This window comes from Amia ocellicauda, chromosome 15 (genome assembly GCF_036373705.1).
Source record: "Amia ocellicauda isolate fAmiCal2 chromosome 15, fAmiCal2.hap1, whole genome shotgun sequence".
In the NCBI taxonomy this organism is placed as follows: Eukaryota; Metazoa; Chordata; class Actinopteri; order Amiiformes; family Amiidae; genus Amia; species Amia ocellicauda.
Genome location: NC_089864.1, coordinates 24,516,626 through 24,535,658, shown reverse-complemented (window position 1 = coordinate 24,535,658; position 19,033 = coordinate 24,516,626). Strand labels below are relative to the sequence as shown.

At 46.0% G+C, this 19,033-nt stretch overlaps 1 pseudogene; it reads left to right on the top strand.

The window, feature by feature from the left end:
* Positions 1–735: 735 nt before the first annotated feature.
* On the top strand, positions 736–17,746 carry LOC136771830 (E3 ubiquitin-protein ligase TRIM39-like; annotated as a pseudogene).
* Positions 17,747–19,033: the final 1,287 nt, after the last annotated feature.

Sequence of the window (19,033 nt, the reverse complement as noted above, 5' to 3'; positions counted from 1 at the left end):
AGAGAAGCAACACTATAAACAACCTGTGAATCAAACAATGTGTACAAATATCAAAGAAAAGTTAAAAAGTGAAGGCAGAGGCAGTGTAAGACACAATTGTTGTTGGAATTCAATCTCAAATTAGACATTTTCAAACAAAAAAAAACTATTCCCTAATTACAAGCACCTTACATGAGTTAAAGTCCTTGTCTTCTATGAACTTCTATGGTTAGCTTTTAAATTCTTTTGAAATAATTTAAATGTGTCACCTTTAGTCTGCCTCACTGCTGTTGCTCTAGGTCCCAATACTTGTTCAGAATTGAATTGAATTAAACCTGTGTGAACCATACTGAACCATTATGTCCTGGTGTCTGCTCACCAGGTGGGGTAGTCAGCCTTTCTAGTAACTGACTGCACACACGGCCATGGGCCTATCAGAAACTTTGACATGATATTATGTATAATAAAGCTGTAACCTATATCATCTGAAGTGTTTCCGTGGTGAAGGGTCATTTCAAACACCTTCAGGAAAACTGTTTGGAAATTCAAAGCTAACACTATAATCCAGTGTCTCTAACAAAAAGCATGTCATACATTAGCACACGCTGTCAGGACACACAGGACTGCACTGTACAGAAATATGCTGCACTGTAGCATTTCTTACAAGTCTGATCCTGTCAGACTGCAGCTGCCCCTCCCTGTGCAGGAACTCTTCTTTCCTCCTCGTCTGTGCAGCTGATCCCGATGACCCGGTCTGTCCAGGTGAGAGTGAAGCAGAAGCAGTGTGTGTTGTGGCTCAAGGCACAGCAGCGAGTCCAGCGCCAGTCGCTTGACTGCAGGCTGAGACAGAGGGCCAGTGCAGTGCTGCTGATGTGAGGTGTGTGCTGAAGGCAGCACTGCTGTCCAGAGTCCCAGACTGCACACTCCGCTCCAGCGGGCAGCAGGTGAGGAAGGGAGAGAGAGGTGGCTCCTGAGGGACGGGCAGAGGCCACCCATGCAGCGGCTGTGTCCTCTGAGAGGGAGGCACTGAGGGAGCTCTGCCCTCACACAGCAGCCTCAGTGTGGAGAGCTGGGACAGGCTGGGTGCCACAGAGAGGCACTGACTCTGACACAGGACAACTTTAGTGTAATTTTTCATCACTTGGTTTAGAAAAAAAGTTTTTATTGGTTTCTATTTTTTGTATCTGTCTTTCATTCATTACTTTCGGAGTGGTGCCTCTTTGATCGTCACTTGACTGAATATTGTGTGTAAGCTTGTTAAGTTATAGACTTAGTTCATCAACCCAGCAGTGTGTTTATTATTTAAGCATTTCAAGCTGAGCTGATTTATTTATTTGTTTTTTTTAACTATTTGATTTGAAAAATAAAATTAAACCACATGAGAAATCATTACTTTAAAGGTTAACTGCACACTAAAATAATGTAACTTTGTTTACATAAACATTGCATGCTATACGTATTTTGTGAAAAACATGAAGCATATTGTTAGGGAGATTTAGATATTTTGGTTTTCAAAGTGTCTTTGAATGCCTCATTTCTGCTGGTTTCCTGTAATTCCTCTCCACTCTCAGTCCAAAGCACCAGCTGGTCAGCTATCAGTGCTGGTGCCTGGCTCTCCTTTATAGAGCTGCAGATGGAGACACACTGCTGCTGAGTCTGTGTGAGGCCTCAGTGCCCCTAGATCAGCTGTGTGTGTGCGTGTGTGTGTGTGTGTGTGTGTGTGTATGTGGGTGGGCGGGTGCTGATCTCCTCCTCTGATCGTCTCTCTCAACGCTCCTCTGTCCTCAGGAATGGCTTCCCCCAGCAGTCTCCTGTGTGAGGAGCAGTTCCAGTGCTCTATATGTCTGGATATATTCACCAGCCCAGTCTCCACTCCCTGTGGGCACAACTTCTGCATGGCGTGTATTGGAGGGTACTGGGACAACAGTGCTGTGTGCCAGTGCCCACTGTGTAAGAAGACTTTCTATAGGAGGCCAGGTCTCCGTGTCAACACCTTCATTGCTGGGATGGCTGAGCAGCTGAAGAAAGTGAGGCTCAGCCCTCCTGAGGAGCGCTCTGCTCAGCCTGGAGAAGTGCCCTGTGATATCTGCACTGGGAGGAATCTCAGGGCTGTGAAATCCTGCCTGGTGTGTCTGGCCTCCTACTGCCAGACTCACCTGGAGCCCCATCAGAGAGTGGGAACAATGAAGACACACAAACTGATTGAGCCTGTGAGCGACCTTGAAGACAGGAGCTGTTCTGCAGAGAAGACCAGGTCTGTGTTTGTCAGTTCTGCACTGAGACAGACCACAAGACACACAGGACTGTACCTTTAGAGGAAGAATTCACAGAGAAGAAAGTGAGTATGAATTAGGGTTGTGCTGATAGACAATAATATAATCTATTGATGATAATGACATTCATCAACGATAATCAGTTGGTCTTGTTGTGAAATTCTTGAAGAAGTCAGCAGACTCTTTGAATTCACTTTATAGTTCAAACAGAACTGTGCAGATATAAGAAATAGCCTAATCATATTTTTTGGAATAAAATATTTAAAAGAATAATTGTAAGATACGTGTGCTTTCAATTTTGTTGTCTCTGGATGTTGTGTGCCAAAAAAAGTTTGCTATTCGTTTAAAAAAAAAAATTAATGGTAGCCTAATACCTGATCATATTATCAATGTTGGTTCTCTAGCCGGGTGGAGCACGTCTGTATTTGTGTGCTGTTTAATTGTATTGACCCTGATCACCTGAGAGTTTTGCAGGCAAGTCACAGTAGATCACGGCACTTTGTCTCTCAGATTCAAAACAGATATTCCTAGAAAAAACTGGAACACAATGACTTTGCTGCATTTCCCTTCATTGGTTTTGAATGGCCACTGGTCAGTTCACTATAGTGAGTCCTCATGAATCTTAAAGTGCCTGTGTCCCCCTGTCTGTACACAGGCTCAGCTGGGGGAGACTGAGGCAGAAGTGCAACAGAAAATCCAGGACAGACTGAAGAAGGTGGAGGAGATCAGACAGGCGGTAGAGCTCAGCAGAGTGAGTCCTGTCAGGAGTCTGATCAAACCCTACTGAGTGGGGATTGTTGCTGATATATACATTATTTTACACCAATTATCTCCCACTAAAATCGCAAATAATTTTATTGAATTTCAATGTTTATTATTCATGTTCCTGTGGCCCCCTCAGCTTGGTGCTCAGAGAGAGGCTGAGGACAATGAGCAGGTCTTCAGGGCTCTGGTGTGCTCCATTGAGAGAAGCCAGGCCGAGCTGCTGGAGCTGATTGAGGAGAAGCAGAGAGCAGTGGAGAGGCGGGCTGAAGGGCTCATTGAAGAGTTGGAGCAGGAAATCACTGAGCTGGAGAGGAGACGCACTGAGCTGGAGCAGCTCTCACACACTGAGGACCACATCCACTTCCTACAAATCAGCACGGTGACATCACTTTATTCACAGTGACCTTTATTGACCCCTGCAGGTCAGTGTATCGACTGAACGAGACTTCAGGAATCAGAAATTGATTGAGTAAACAATGGCAGCTTATAAAACACTGTTATCTTTCAAGTCGGAAGCACTGCCCGAGGGGGAGGGTTTTTTGCGCACGTCCGTAGGAACCCAATCGAAACATCACTCTATCAAAGCTACCCTGCGCTCGTCACTGTGAACAAGTCCCTTCCCACTTCCTGTTCTATAAAACGTGATGTCAGCGCAGGTTCGTCCTCTTTTGCTATTTCGCCTGGACTCGGGAAGATGAGCTCTCGGTGTCTTGTCTGTGCATTAGACCATTTATTGTTATTTAACAATTATTAATCGGTTGGTTGGCTTCACGGCTGTGTTGTTCACCACTGTTCACTGTCTGTGTCTCTATTTGTATTTGTGTTAGTTATTTTTGATAGCTAATCCGACTGTCCGTGCACTAGGGCTCCAGGCACGACGGGTTCCTGAGGCGGATAGGACCCGCCTAATGGACACCCCCATCTCGCCGGGCTTCACTTTTGGCCCCACTGTGGAGGAGATGCTCTCGCGCATGCTCCAAAAAAGAGAGCAGTCCCTGCAGCTGGCCTGGGTCTATGATTGCGGCTCCCAGGCCACAGCCCGGGCAACCGCCCCACCCTCCTGCCGATCTCCGCCAGCATCTTACTGGCAGGCAGGCGCACCCCCAGGCTAGCCGCCCTGGCCTCCGACAGCCCACGGCAGCTTGTGGTAGGAGGGGGCCTGGCGACTGGTTCACCACGGTGGATCTGAAAGATGCGTACTTTCACATCCCCATTGCGCAGGCGCATAGGAAGTTTCTCTGCTTCGCCTTCAAGGGCCAAGCGTTCAATTTTGCTGTTCTCCCCTTCAGCCATACGCACTAGACCCACGCGCTTTTTCCAAGTGCATGGACGTCGTGTTAACCGTTGCGTTGCCAGGGGGTCCGCGTCCTCAATTATCTAGACGACTGTCTGGTTTGTTGTTACTCGAGGGAGCAGGTTCAGAGCCACATGAACCTGATTTGGGCTTCCGGGTCAATCGAGAGAAAAGCCGCCTGACGCCAACTCAGCAGGCACAGTTCCTCGGGCTGCGCCTCGATTCCTTTGCCATGCTCGCCATGGTGGCGCCAGAGAGAGTTGCCTCCATACATACATGTCTCTCCCTCTTATGACTGAGAGCTCGTGTCAGGGTGTCCCTTTGCCAGAGGCTGCTGGGCCTCCTAGCGGCTGCATCACAGACCCTCCCCTTCAACCTCCTCCAATTGAAGCTGCTGCAGTGGTGGTTCAGGTCTCTCAGGATGCACCCTCGCTGCAATAGAGCACGCCAAGCCACAGTCACTCCGGCATGCTGGAAGGCGCTCCATTGGTTCCAGAGCCCTCACAATTTGACCCTCGGTGGGTCTCCAGTCACACAGACTGTACTGTCTACCACACCGTCTGCTTCTGTGGGCACAGCAACAGTTCCGCTCCATCAGAACAGTTCACCTCCCAGGCCTGTCCAACATGGCGGCAGACCTCCTCTCTCAGGGAGGCCCCCCGGTCTCGGAATGGCGCCTCCACCCGCTTGTGATACAGCAATTGTTTGGCAGAGCAGAAGTGGATCTCTTTGCCTTGGCAGAGTCCACCAACTGCCCACTATGGTTCTCCATCCCAGACCGCTCAGGAATCCTAGGGATCGACACGCTAGCCAACACATGGGCTCCTTTACACATTCCCACCGCTCCCCCTTCTCCCGGTGGTCCTGGAGAAGGTCAGGAGAGAACAAGCGACAGTTCTGCTGATAGCCCCACGGTGGCCTCCCAGATTCTGGATTGCAGACCTGATCACCCTCCTCCATGGAGAGCCTTGGCAGCTTCCAGTGAGAGCAGACTTGTTGTCCCAGGTGCAGGGCACGCTTTGGCACCCCAATCCGGGCCTCTTCCAGCTCTGGGCCTGGCCCCTGAGCGGTAGCATTTGATTGCCTCGGGTCTGTCAGACGCGGTAGTAGCCACTATCCAGTCGGTGAGAGCTCTCTCTACGAGGTCGCAGTATTCCTACCACTGGCAGATGTTTAGCACCTGGTGCCAAGACGGCAGTCAAGACCCAATTAATTGCCCCATTGGGGTCATATTACAATTTCTGCAAGAGCTGTTGGACCTTGGCTAGTCCCCGTCCACGCTTAAAGTGTATCTGGTGGCCATCTCCGCATGTCATGTTCGGATTGATGGTGAGCCCCCTGGGTCTCATTTCTTGGCTGTTCAGTTTCTAAAGGGAGCTCGATGGCTGCGGCCTCCTCGCACCCCTTCACTGCCCGCATGGCACCTTGATGTTAATGCTGGACACACTTTTCCAAGCCCCATTTGAGCCACTGAACTCACTTAAGACTTAAGACAATCACCTCTGCAAAACGCATGAGCGAGCTACATGCCCTGCCCGTACACCCATCGTATGTCCTTTTTGCGAGAGATGGCTCCAGGGTCACGCTACGGCCTAACCCTGTGTTCCTCCCAAAAGTGCTGTCTCCATTCCATGTCAACAGGTCTATTGAGTTGATGGTTTTCCATCCTCCTCCCTTCTCTTTGGAGCAGGAGAGTCAGCTTCACCTGCTCTGCCCTGCTCAGACCAATTATTTGTGTCTTATGGAGCGCGGACACAGGGCCAGATGCTTTCAAAGCAGCGCCTCTCGCATTGGATTGTGGACACCATTGCCGGTGCCTGAACACCTGGTGACCCACTTGACTTGAGGTGTTGCTACATCAAGGCCACTTTTTCAAGGTGCCTCCTTTGTAGACATTTGTGTGGCTGCAGCTTGGGCCTCGCCGCTTAGACTTTCCCAGTTCTACAAGTTGGACGTGATGGGACTGGTCCCTTCCATTGGGAATCTGGTGTTGGCTGCAGTCGAGTCCCAGTAGCCTACGGGCTCTGGCTCCTGATTTTCCTCTCCCAGTCTGCCCCTGTTAAGTGCATCCTGATGGAGCTATTGAACCGTGTCTTCCTTTCCACCGGACTATGCCTTCCAGTCGAGCACCCATGCGAGCTGCTCCTGCACTTGCTGACAGCCCTTTTGATGTGTCCAAGGTCTGTCATGCGGCCTACAGGTATATTGCCGCCTTTTTTATATACAGTGCTCAATTAAATTAAGGGAACACTTAAATTACACATTGGATCTCGATGAACGAAATATATTAAAGATCAAAATCTTTACTGAACATTGTGTAATTCGTTGAAAACAAAATGACGTAACAACGGTCAATGGAAACCAAAATCACCAACCGATTGAGGGCTGGATTCAAACTCACACCGAAAATCTAAGTAAACAATTGAAATCACAGGCTGTTCCAACTTGTGTGAATTTCATCACGGCAACTCATAATGTGACTCAGTAGTGTGTATGGCCCCCACATGCCTGTATGCACTTGCGACAACATCTGGGCATGCTCCTGATGAGACCCCTTGCCTGGCCAGCTGAGCCCTGGGAACACCTCCAATAGGATATCTGTGGGGTCTCGAGTCATTATAGACTGTCTAGAGTCCCTCTTCTCCCGCTGGGGTCTAGACATTCGGGGCCTTCAAGATATTCAAAGAAGGCCCTGGAATCCTCAGATGGAAAAATAAAAAATGTATGTGATTAATTCTACAAATAAAATAAAATAAAATTCTGCAGACTTGTTTCTTTTGTTTTCTGTCCATGCACTGTGCATTTGAATGGTTTTGTGTTGGGAAAAAATGCAACCAATCAGATATTTTTCTACGGAGTCTCTGGGGAGAATATCTTTCATCCAGGGTATTCTATTTCCTTGATAGAATGCCCTGACCATTAAACGGAATGAGAGCGTACGTTTGGATTGACAACTTGATCAACCAATCATATTTTGATTTGTAGCCAATGGGCGTAGTCTTTCAGATTTTCCACGGCTCCAGGGTATTCTAGAAGACCTGCTTACGTCACAAGACCTAGCTTAGTGTTACTAACTAGCAATTGATAGCCGACGTCGAAAATGGCAACAGGTGGAGATGATATTGACGCAGTAGGGGGATATGATATTGTCACGGATTTATTATCAGTGCCCTTTTCAAGACGACCATTTAATGAAAAGATGGACATTGTTAAAAAGGCCGCCCAACGCCCGAACATCTCCAGCTCAATCAACCGGCAAAAGCGGAATATGTTCGCCATTTTCAGGCTACCAACTGGGAACGATACACTTGTCTTACAGGCTCAGTTCGACACAAGAGGCTCTACTGCTGGGGGTGCTTGTTTTGGGACTGACAAGTGTGCGTGGAATTGGAAAGGCTACGATAATCTTAGCTGTTTAAGGCTGCACAAAAACACAAAACACAGCAGGATGGATTTCGTCTTCAAGTGAACGTCATTGGTGAGTGAAACTGATTTTTTATTGCTGGTTTTGTTACAATGTTGCATCTCGTTGAACTGGTTGCATTTTGTTTCCACACACTTGTTGAATGATTGTTGTTCATAAAGTGACTGCCTCCGTGACGTCCGATAGTGTGTGTGTGTGTGTGTGTGTGTGTACGCGTAACTAGAACAACGCGATTTTCGAAGATGGAGCAGTAAAATTATATTTTGCCTAAAGCAGAAAAATGGCCAGGGACGCCCCTTATTTTTTGTTAGTGATTTATTTTTTTTGAGGGGGGTGGAGGTATAGAAGGCCCAGTCCTGAAAGGCACGGTTCACCACTGAGACCATCACCACAGACAACAGGCCCCAACTTATCTCTCATGAACTTACCTCTTACCTGGAGAGTAAAGGGATCCAACACATCCGCACAGCACTCTACCACCCACAAGCCAACAGCGGTGTGGAGCGCTTCAATCAGTCATTGAAGAATGGCCTGAAAGCACACCTATCCCAGGGGTGTACATTAGAAAAGGCCCTCCTCCAGATGCTGTTGCACTACAGAGCAACACAACACTCCACCACAGGGGTCTCGCCTGCATTCCTCATGCTGGGCCACGAGCTCAAACTGCCCCTTGACAGGATCCGCCCTACCCAGCCTCAGGCCCCAGCCCAGGCACCTCATGTCAAAGCCTCAGTCACCAGACAGCAGCAGCAGATAATACAGCGTTTCAACCAATCACGATGGGCTAGGGCACCCACCATCATTGTCTCAGATTGGGTCAGAGATCGCAGGCCCCACCGCAACAACAAAATGGCTTCATTCTGGTCCTCGCCCCTCCAAGTCAGCTGTCAACTAGGCCCAGCCACCTTCTGCCTCACTGATGGCTCCCGCTGGCATGCAAGTCATCTACGGAAGGTGCCAGCATCCCCTGGTGGACAACCACAAACACCTCAACTCCAAGCCATGCCCCCACCCTGGCTGGATGCTCCATTGGCTCATCCTGCCCCCATGGAAGCAGAACCTGCCTTGGAGCCACAACCTCAACAGTCCTCAACTCAGCCTACTCAGGGAACTGTACCTGTATCATGGCCACACGAGACCCCACCGCAGCCTGCTCGTACACGTTCTCGCCCACACCACCTACAGGACTCTGCAACTACATTTCATGTTTGAAATCCTGTGGGGGGTGGGGAATGTTATGTGTGCACACTGAGTTACAGTGCTGCAGTGAGTTACAGTAACACACAGTTCTACCGTGTGGGTATTAAATAGTTATGTTGGATGAACAGTACGCTTGATACGTCATTGATTACTGTGTATGGTGCGAGGACTTGGGCTCTTGAGATTAAACCGTTACATGTTTTACTGGAAACAGCTGTCTCGGAGTGGTCACTTCTTACACAACATTTAACACAACTTTAAACATAACAATGGCACACGAGTTTTGCTGCCTCGCTGTGTACATAGTTCCTTGGTCAGCAGGTCTGTGGCCCACTCTGGCTGTGTGCCAGAGAGCAATAGTCCGCTGCTGCTGCTCTCATGTTCTGCTTTGTATATAGTTTATTTGTCAGCACAGTAGAGCTAATGTTGCCCTGTGTTAGCCGGTCTAACCAGCAGTTGACGCCTGCTGCTGTGTTCCATGGGTGGCGCATGAGTTTGTTCCTGCGTCCCATGGTGTATATAGTTCGTTTGTACAAAATCTAAGTTGTCAGCACAGTGGAGCTCTTCCACTCTGTACTATTCAGTTGAGTAGGATGCTCCTGTGCATCCTGTGCAGAAGGTGGCCTGGTCTGATGAATCACGAGTTCAAGGTGTTGACTTGGCCTCCAAATTCCCCAGATCTCAATCCAATCGAGCATCTGTGGGATGTGCTGGACAAACAAGTCCGATCCATGGAGGCCCCACCTCGCAACTTACAGGACTTAAAGGATCTGCTGCTAACGTCTTGGTGCCAGATACCACAGCACACCTTCAGAGGTCTAGTGGAGTCCATGCCTCGACGGGTTAGGGCTGTTTGGCGGTAAAAGGGGGACCTACACAATATTAGGCAGTTGGTCATAATGTTATGGCTGATCGGTGTACATATATATATATATATATATATATACACTCACCTAAAGGATTATTAGGGACACCTGTTCAATTTCTCATTAATGCAATTATCTAACCAACCAATCACATGGCAGTTGCTTCAATGCACTTAGGGGTGTGGTCCTGGTCAAGACAATCTCCTGAACTCCAAACTGAATGTCTGAATGGGAAAGAAAGGTGATTTAAGCAATTTTGAGCGTGGCATGGTTGTTGGTGCCAGACGGGCCGGTCTGAGTATTTCACAATCTGCTCAGGATTTTCACTCACAACCATTTCTAGGGTTTACAAAGAATGGTGTGAAAAGGGAAAAACATCCAGTATGCGGCAGTCCTGTGGGCGAAAATGCCTTGTTGATGCTAGAGGTCAGAGGAGAATGGGCCGACTGATTCAAGCTGATAGAAGAGCAACTTTGACTGAAATAACCACTCGTTACAACCGAGGTATGCAGGAAAGCATTTGTGAAGCCACAACACGTACAACCTTGAGGCGGATGGGCTACAACAGCAGAAGACCCCACCGGGTACCACTCATCTCCACTACAAATAGGAAAAAGAGGCTACAATTTGCACAAGCTCAAGGGATGTTTACTTGGCACACTTTAGGCCCCTTAGTGCCAATTGGGCATCGTTTAAATGCCACGGCCTACCTGAGCATTGTTTCTGACCATGTCCATCCCTTTATGACCACCATGTACCAATCCTCTGATGGCTACTTCCAGCAGGATAATGCACCATGTCACAAAGGTCGAATCATTTCAAATTGGTTTCTTGAACATGACAATGAGTTCACTGTACTAAACTGGCCCCCACAGTCACCAGATCTCAACCCAATAGAGCATCTTTGGGATGTGGTGGAACGGGAGCTTCGTGCCCTGGATGTGCATCCCACAAATCTCCATCAACTGCAAGATGCTATCCTATCAATATGGGACAACATTTCTAAAGAATGCTTTCAGCACCTTGTTGAATCAATGCCACGTAGAATTAAGGCAGTTCTGAAGGCGAAAGGGGGTCAAACAGTATTAGTATGGTGTTCCTAATAATCCTTTAGGTGAGTGTATATATATATATATATGTATTTTTTTTTTTTTTTTTTTTTTTTTGTTGTTGTTGTTTAGCTCAGCTACTCTGTTGACTAGCCAGCTGTGTATTATGTTGTTTTTCAGTGGATCCAGGGGTCCACTGCCATGATAATGCATGGAGGCCGCACAAGTTGCATTATTGCTTGCGCCAGATATTGTGCAAGTAGATTACAGCCTCACTCCTAGCTGCACTAGTAGAGCAGCCAGCCTTGCTATTGTTTGCAGAGGGCATAAGGGTTGACCTCTGTAGCCTCGCTTTGTATATGCTGATTGTAGTCAGTTCCTGGTAAGAGCTGACTGCGGTCCTTGCTCCTGGGTGGCTCATGTGCGGCCCTGCGGTGCCCCTGAGATTACTGTCTGGAGTTCTGTTGCCGAGGCCTCTAGCGGTCATCTCAGGGCAGGCTCCCTTATCAGCTCGCTGTCTCCTCCCTTGCAACAGTTTTGTTATACAGTATCCCCTCCCCCTTGGGCAGTGCTTCCAACTTGAAAGGTAACGATAGGTTGCAAATGCAACCCCGGTAATCTGAAAAAAGGAACCACTGCCAGAGGGTTGCAAGGTCGCGCAGGAGTCCTGCTCCCAGCAAAAGAGTACGAACCTGCACTGACGTCACGTTTTATGGAACAGGAAGTGGGAAGGGACCTGTTCTGAGTGACGAACGCAGGGGCCAATGGCAGCTTTGATATAGTGACGTTTCGATCGGGTTCCTACAGAAGTGCGCAGAAACCCCTCCCCCTTGGTTCAGTGCTTCCTTTTTCAGATAACCGGGGTTGCATTTGCAACCTATCGTTATTTCTGTTCAGTGTGAAATGGGCCATTAAAAAACAGTCTCTGGGGCAGGGCCCACCTTCCTCCGTAGGCCCAGTCTGCACTCTGCGCTGCACTAAAGACTCTCTCTCCTCCTTCCTGCTGTAGAGAATCCCATCCCTGCTCACCTGTCAGGACAGCATGGACAGGAGTGTCACTAATTTCCATAGCGACTCCTGCTCTCACTCCATGTGGAAAACTTTGACTGGAATCGAGGCCACAATCAAGGAGGAACTGAAGAAACTGGATAAGAGAGGTTTGTGTTCTGATCAGTGCTGTCAGGGATGGCTTTCTGTTACTATGGAGAGTCAGTGTAAACGCCAGACATGTCTGTATTAGGGGCAGATCTAGACATTTTCACCTGGGGTGTCAAGGGGTGGGTGGCAGGAGGTAGTTGTAGCGTGGCATGGAGGCGTGGAAAAAAAAACACACAAACCAAATAAAATGTACTTCAGTGGCTTCTGAAGGGAGATCAAAAACAGATCAGCCAGCCTAAATGTAAATCAGTATACATAATGGAAAATAGATTTGCCAGATATAGTTGGACTGGATTGATGCCTCATGCAGCTACAATATCTGCTGGAGAACGGACGATGTGAACTAAAGGACACACAAGTATGACAATGATGGTGATTAATTAAGATTAAAAAAATACTGCCTGGATGTTGTTAATTTGCCTATTTTTATTTTTTTTAGACAACAAAACACAGTATAGTAAAGTTAATCTCAAATAGAACGGTATGTAGAATGCATGTAAAAGTAGCATACATTACCTTTTTAAACTCATTAAATCACAGCTATTGTATATACATGAAAATATGTACATACAGGAGCCTGTTTTCTTCAAACATAATATATCCTTTTTGATTAAGTAAGGAAATTAAGGTCTTATTACTAGTAAAGCAACACTTTGCTGTACATAAATCAGTCAACTAAGGCCGATATATAACCCTAATTGTTATCTAGACCACAAACAACAAACATACCATGTGGTTCAGCTGCACTTGGGGCAGGCATTTCAATCTCTCTCGGTCTCCCTTCATTCATTTTAAATACTGAACAAGTTACTATTTACAACCAAGAAAATGAAAAAGAACCACAGCTTGTATCTGCCATGGATGTATAATAAGAGCGCCGCTACTGTAGCTTTACTGGCACTAGCATACGAGTAGCATTAGCCCAACAGCAATGATGTGCACACTTGTGACACTTAATTAACATATAGTCAAACATTGGCAATAACTCAATTACAACATAAATGTACACTTAAGGATGATTTTACAATACCATATTTACTAATATTTAATACAAACAGCAACGAAAAATGCAGCAGCATGAAAGAAATATTAGAGCCTCCTCTCTCTGATTTTAACCATAGAGTAGCCCGTACAATGCAGGAGTGAAGGAAAACAAAACAAAGCACAGCTCTTTTTGGGCTAACTAAGCTTGTGTCGCAGGTCCCTCTCTGAACACAAACACTAATAAAATATACAGACAAAGTCAAACCCAGAAAAGCAAACAGTGCAAGCTGAAATCCACAAGCTGAGTTATAGACCATTAGCAATGTTTGTTACAATGCCCTCTCCAGTTTACAGCTCTTCTCTCTCTCTCCGTCTCCAAGTCCTCCAGCCAACTCCTACTCCCCACAAACACAGGCATGCCAGCTTCCTTCATTTATACAGGCACTAGACAATAATGGGAGCCCATGTACTTTTAATGTAATGTTTAGCCTAAGGAGACAGAGGGCAGGGTGAGCTGTGTGTGTTTGTCCCAAAGAGCCAAGGCTCCACTCGCCAAGCCACAGACTTGTATTGTATTTTTAATGTAATGTTTGTCCTAAAGAGCCACAGACTCGCCTCAGTGTCTCTCCGCCCCCCAGAGTTCATCACAGCATCAGAGTTTGAAACCCTGCAGCACAGAGAGAAAGCACTTCAATATGAGAGCTTGTCCTGTCAGTCTCTAATGCTGTGTGTCTCTCTGTTTCAGAGCTGCAGAGGCTGCGCAGGCATGCAGGTGAGTTTGTTTGTGCTCCTCATCCTCAGCAGTCTGGAGTGTCTTAAACAGATCTGTGAATACTGAGACAAAAGTGCACAACTGTGCTGTGAAGACTGAGACACAGTCGCTGCTTACACAGCCTCAGCAAGGTGTCCCTCTATGGTGGAGATGGAGGGAATCAGAGCAGAGAGCAGCAGAGCATCAACCTGAACTGGCACAGCAGCTGTGCCCTCAGCCCTGTGCTCAAGAGACTGTCAGTGGGGTCTGCGCCAAACTGCCCTGAGAGCCAGAGCAGAGACGCATAGAAGAGCATTTCAACATCCCATCATCTGAGTGGTGGAGGTGGGGGCTGGAAGTGCTGAAATAAAATATGTTGAAGATATCAAGTTGCGATCATTTGGATTAAATAATCTTAGCTCACATAGCAGTTTTCAGCAGTAAGTTTCAGGTCGAGCTGAAAAATATATAATTAATGTTAAACAGAATTGGAGCTTCAATTACAGGTATTGATTGTCTCTTTAATTAGTGTTTCTGACATAATCAGCTTCTGAGTCAACTTTCCAGATGTGAATGAGAAGGTCTTACAGGGTGTTGTGTGTCAGTGTTGCGTCTCAGTGCTTTATGAATGGGAACACAGACATAGAAAATAGCTGATTAACAACCAACGCCTCCAGCCATTAACCCAGGAGACGACGCATCAGAAGCTACTGTCGCCAGAATTGTATCAGATGACAACTCTTAATTCCTGTAGCTCAGTGTAGAGCGAGAGCTGAAGAGCCCCAGTGCCAGGCAGTGCTGATGGTATAAACTCCTCACTCAGTGTGACCAGTAATATTCACTGACAGGGACTGACTGAGCTCCACAAACACAGTCTCTCAGTGTGAGCTGGATTGGGAACTAGAGCTGCAGTATTCCTGAATGAAGCCCTAACAGCTCTTCAAGCTGCTTTCCATGGGGGTCAGTGGCTCTGAGGAATCCCAGCTGACCTGAGCCCAGTCCACAGCAGCACCATCCGCAATATTCACTCAGCAGCACAGCTTCCTGTATGCCCAGTGTCCCCACCTGGAGAGGAGCTCCATATAATACAGACTGTGGCTCTTCTGTCAGGGCAGCCAGTGATCTTCTAATGTAGTACTCCTTACAACAGAAAATGGATACAGATATATTTTACTGAGCCCTAATCTGAGAGTCCCAGGATCCTGCTTGACATAGAAAGAAAAACAACAGAAATGATAAGAAATAATATTTTTTATCAATTAATGATTTGTATTTAGTATAGTGTCCTTCAAAGGATTGCCACAGAAGACTTTACAGATTGAATTTAAACAAACAAATAAACAAAATGCATATAAAAGTAAATGTTGGGACAGCAGTGTGATATTCTAACATAATTCTAAAATATTCTCATACTCTTGTATCTCTCTCAAAGGATTTGAAAATTAAACGAAAAACAAGAGACCATGTCAATTGTTCATTGTTCTCTCCTCTTTTCCTCACAATTGCTGTGTTTGTTTTCTTCATGTTTCTCTCCTCTGCTCCACAGTGGATGTGACTCTGGACCCCAATACAGCTGCTCCCCGTCTCATCCTGTCTGAGGATGGGAAACAAGTGAGACATGGAGATGAACCACAGGCTCTCCCTGACAATCCAGAGAGATTTGATTATGTTGTCAATGTCCTGGGAAAGGAGGGCTTCAGTTCAGGGAGACACTACTGGGAGGTGGAGGTGGGAGAGAAGACTAAGTGGGGTTTAGGAGTCGCCAGAGAGTCCATCAACAGGAAGGGGAAGATTACATCAAGCCCTAAGAATGGTTACTGGACTGTGTGGCCGAGGAATGGGAATGAGTACAAGGCAGCTGCTGGCCCCTCTGTCCTCCTCCCGCTGTGCCTGAAGCCCCGGACGGTGGGGGTGTTTGTGGATTATGAGGGAGGGCAGGTCTCCTTTTACAATGTGGAGGCCAGGTCTCATATCTACACTTTCACTGACACCTTCACTGAGATACTCTATCCATTATTCAGCCCAGGTCTCAATGATGGAGGTAGAAATGCAGCCCCACTGATCATCTCTCCTGTCCGTCCCACAGACTGAAGGGGGCAGATTCTCTGTGGGGGGCAGCAGGAGCAGTAGCCAGTGAGAGTAATAACAGTGAGATTCAGCCCCAGAGGGAGTCATTCAGGGTGTGAGGGCCGTCAGTCACAGATCAGGCGTTGCTGACTGTGAGCCCCACACTGGTGTAGAGCAGCGAGGAGCTCAGAGCTGCACACACTGAAGGCTGTTCAAACCCTCTGACTGACGGCTGCTTTTGTGAGTGGGCTTCCGTCGCTGAAGAGCCCTGGCTGTCCAGACACAGGCATCTCTGTCCCACTGCCTCCTTGTCTGCAGCAGCACTGGGCACAGACAGAGAGGGAGACACAGACACACACAGCACAGCCAGAGCTGAGAGACACTGGGTCATTCTTTCCACACAGAGATTTGACACACAGCTCTATGGGGTTTGTCTCCCAGCTCTTCCTTTACCTGTCTGTCCACTTCATCAGAGCAGCTGAGGGGTTTCTGCTCGTCCCACAGCTGCCTCCTCCTGAGTAGGGCTAACTGGGCTGTGCAGTGAAGGGATCCTCACTCTCTCCATTATAAAGATCAGAGACAGTATTACTGTACTTCTACAATGGCCCCCTATAGTATTATGAGTAAATTACTATTGTATTATCATTTTACTGTGACACCTAATATCATATTTGTTTATAGCCTTCAAACTTACAAATATGTTTTATTGGTTTCCAGACCTCTTCTATATAAAATCAAATGTATCCATTTCAGTTGATATATTAAGCAAAGGTTATTTTATGTTTAGAACCAGCCATTTCCTCCATTAAAGTCACAAACATTTCTGTTGGGTGATTGCTGACAACAGTATCCAAGGCTCTCTGGACCCACCTTCATGCTTCAAGGCCCAGCAGAGGTGTTTTTGACTTACGTCCCCTAACAGCAAAGCTCTCAGAATTACAGCTCTTGCCATCACACGATCTTCTTAAAGACATTTCCTCAAACTTTCCTTTGAAATGCAGAGATCTGCTGTAGAACTGAAAGTGCTAAAGAGAAAGCCTAAAACAGTGCCAGTATTTTTTCCCATAGAATACATTTTATAAATATATATTGTAAATATCAGAATACATAAGTACTTCCTATCAATCTTTTAAACTTTTAAAACTCAGAAGAGAGGACATTATACAATTTAGAATAAAAATAGATGCAATTAAACTTGTTATATAGCACATTCAAATTAATACAAAGATAAATGGAACAATATTTATTTTTGTGAATTACATAGCAGTGTCTGTTAATTATTTAAGCACATCTGTAAACAGTATTTAAATGCTTATTTTAATTAGTATATTGTAGTTTGTAATAGAATGACACCAAGTAATGTTTTTTCAATTTTGTTTGTTTGTAAGTAAAGGTATTTAAATTTACCTTCCAACCCATAGTTAGACCATTTTTAGCAATTACCATTCGAGATAATTATGCAACATTATTCATATTTAATTTCCTCCGCTACTCTCTTCCTGTCTCCTCATATAGAACAATCTAGCGACTGGTCATTGTGACCAAAGACAGGCAGATTGCTGAAGACCCCTGCATACATTTATGAAGTGAAACAGGGACACTTTCAACCAGTTTATTCAAAACAATTATGACAGATCAGGTTACCATCATACAGGATATATTCAACCATTGATGTTACTCTTTTCCCAGCAGAGTAGTTAACTGCTGATTCATTGACTTTTAAGAAGGCACTATATGATAGACAAAAACGCATGAAAATAAAGGGGTATCTTATTGAATTTAGGCATACTACCTCCTTGAAATATACATCAAATCATATACTTGAAGTAGTTTGCTGGAGACTTCAGCGATTATGAAAAGAGAAACTGAAAGCAGTTAATGATGAGACCCTGCTCCAATGTGCAGTTTTGTATGAAATAAAAACAGTCCACAACAGGGTATTTCAACACTGCATATTGTTCTCTCCCACTAGTGGTGGATTTCCAGTCATACCACGGCAACAGTCACTGATTCTGACAAGGTGGTCCCTCCCACTGGCTCACACATGCCACTGTTTTTGACTCCTGCCCACTGGCAATCCCCCAAAACATAAGAGACCCCTCCCCACATATTTCAATAACCAATACTGTAGTCCATTTAACCTTTGACGGAGGTCCTCCTCCAGTACTTGAATGTTTCTGTTTAAATATTTATTTTAGTGTATTCTTCCATACTTTCTGAGACAGACCACACACAGCAAGTTGACACTGCATTACGATGTTTGTTATTTTATCCCATGCCTTGTGTTTGGTTGCGTTATTGCAAGTTTCAGAAAATTTCCCCCAAAATATGTTAGGCTATATTCCAATGACAAGTTCAGATTTTCGGTCACTGTGAACTCGGATCGTCGCTGTTTTAGAGAAGTGTCCACCATGTTTTAAAATTCCCAGAATGCGTTGCCTGATTGACCTAGTAAGACCAGCCTAAGGAGAGTATTTTACACAATGGGTTGAACTGAGTGTCTATCATTAGTATGACTTATAATTATACTTAGACTAAGACTTAGTGTATGTGTATGCAACCGGCCCCAGCACTGATCTAAACCAAAGCCTGAACTAAAGTGAATACCCTGTTAAAGTCACACTAATATATGGAATGCTGCTCATTAGCAACCCTGATAAAAATTTAAATAAATTAAAAATGAGCCTGCCCCATAGGTGTTCATAGACAACTTTTTGAGAAATTGTGGTTGATTAAAAGTGCATCTACTGTGCACTAGTTCAAAGCCAACTGCTTTCACCAGACTGGTCAAGAGAGCATCGGCTGCAGGGTCCCAATAACCAGATGATAAAGTACAAGACGTCTCCTTCATCTGTAACCCTCCTCAATACAACAAGTGTCTCGCTATTTTGTGGGGAAGCTGAGCTCCTGCTTTAAACTTGAAATAAGCCATGCTACAGCTGGCCCTACTGCAAAATGGTTCCCACTGCTGTTTGCATTTCTCTTTACAAACTCATTCTCAGCCTCTGAAGAGGGCAGTCACCATGCAGAAAATGCACCCAAAGCGTTCGAGTTAAGTCAGTGTATTAGCTGGGCTGCCAGTTAGGACTAAATTAAAACTCCTGATACTTGATGGGCAATTCTCTTAGGTCCTGTCCATCTGGAAGATGAGGCTCTCTAGGGACACCTCAGGCTCTGCTAAAATAGCATCCTCACTCTCTATTACAAAGACTCCAGAAAAGAG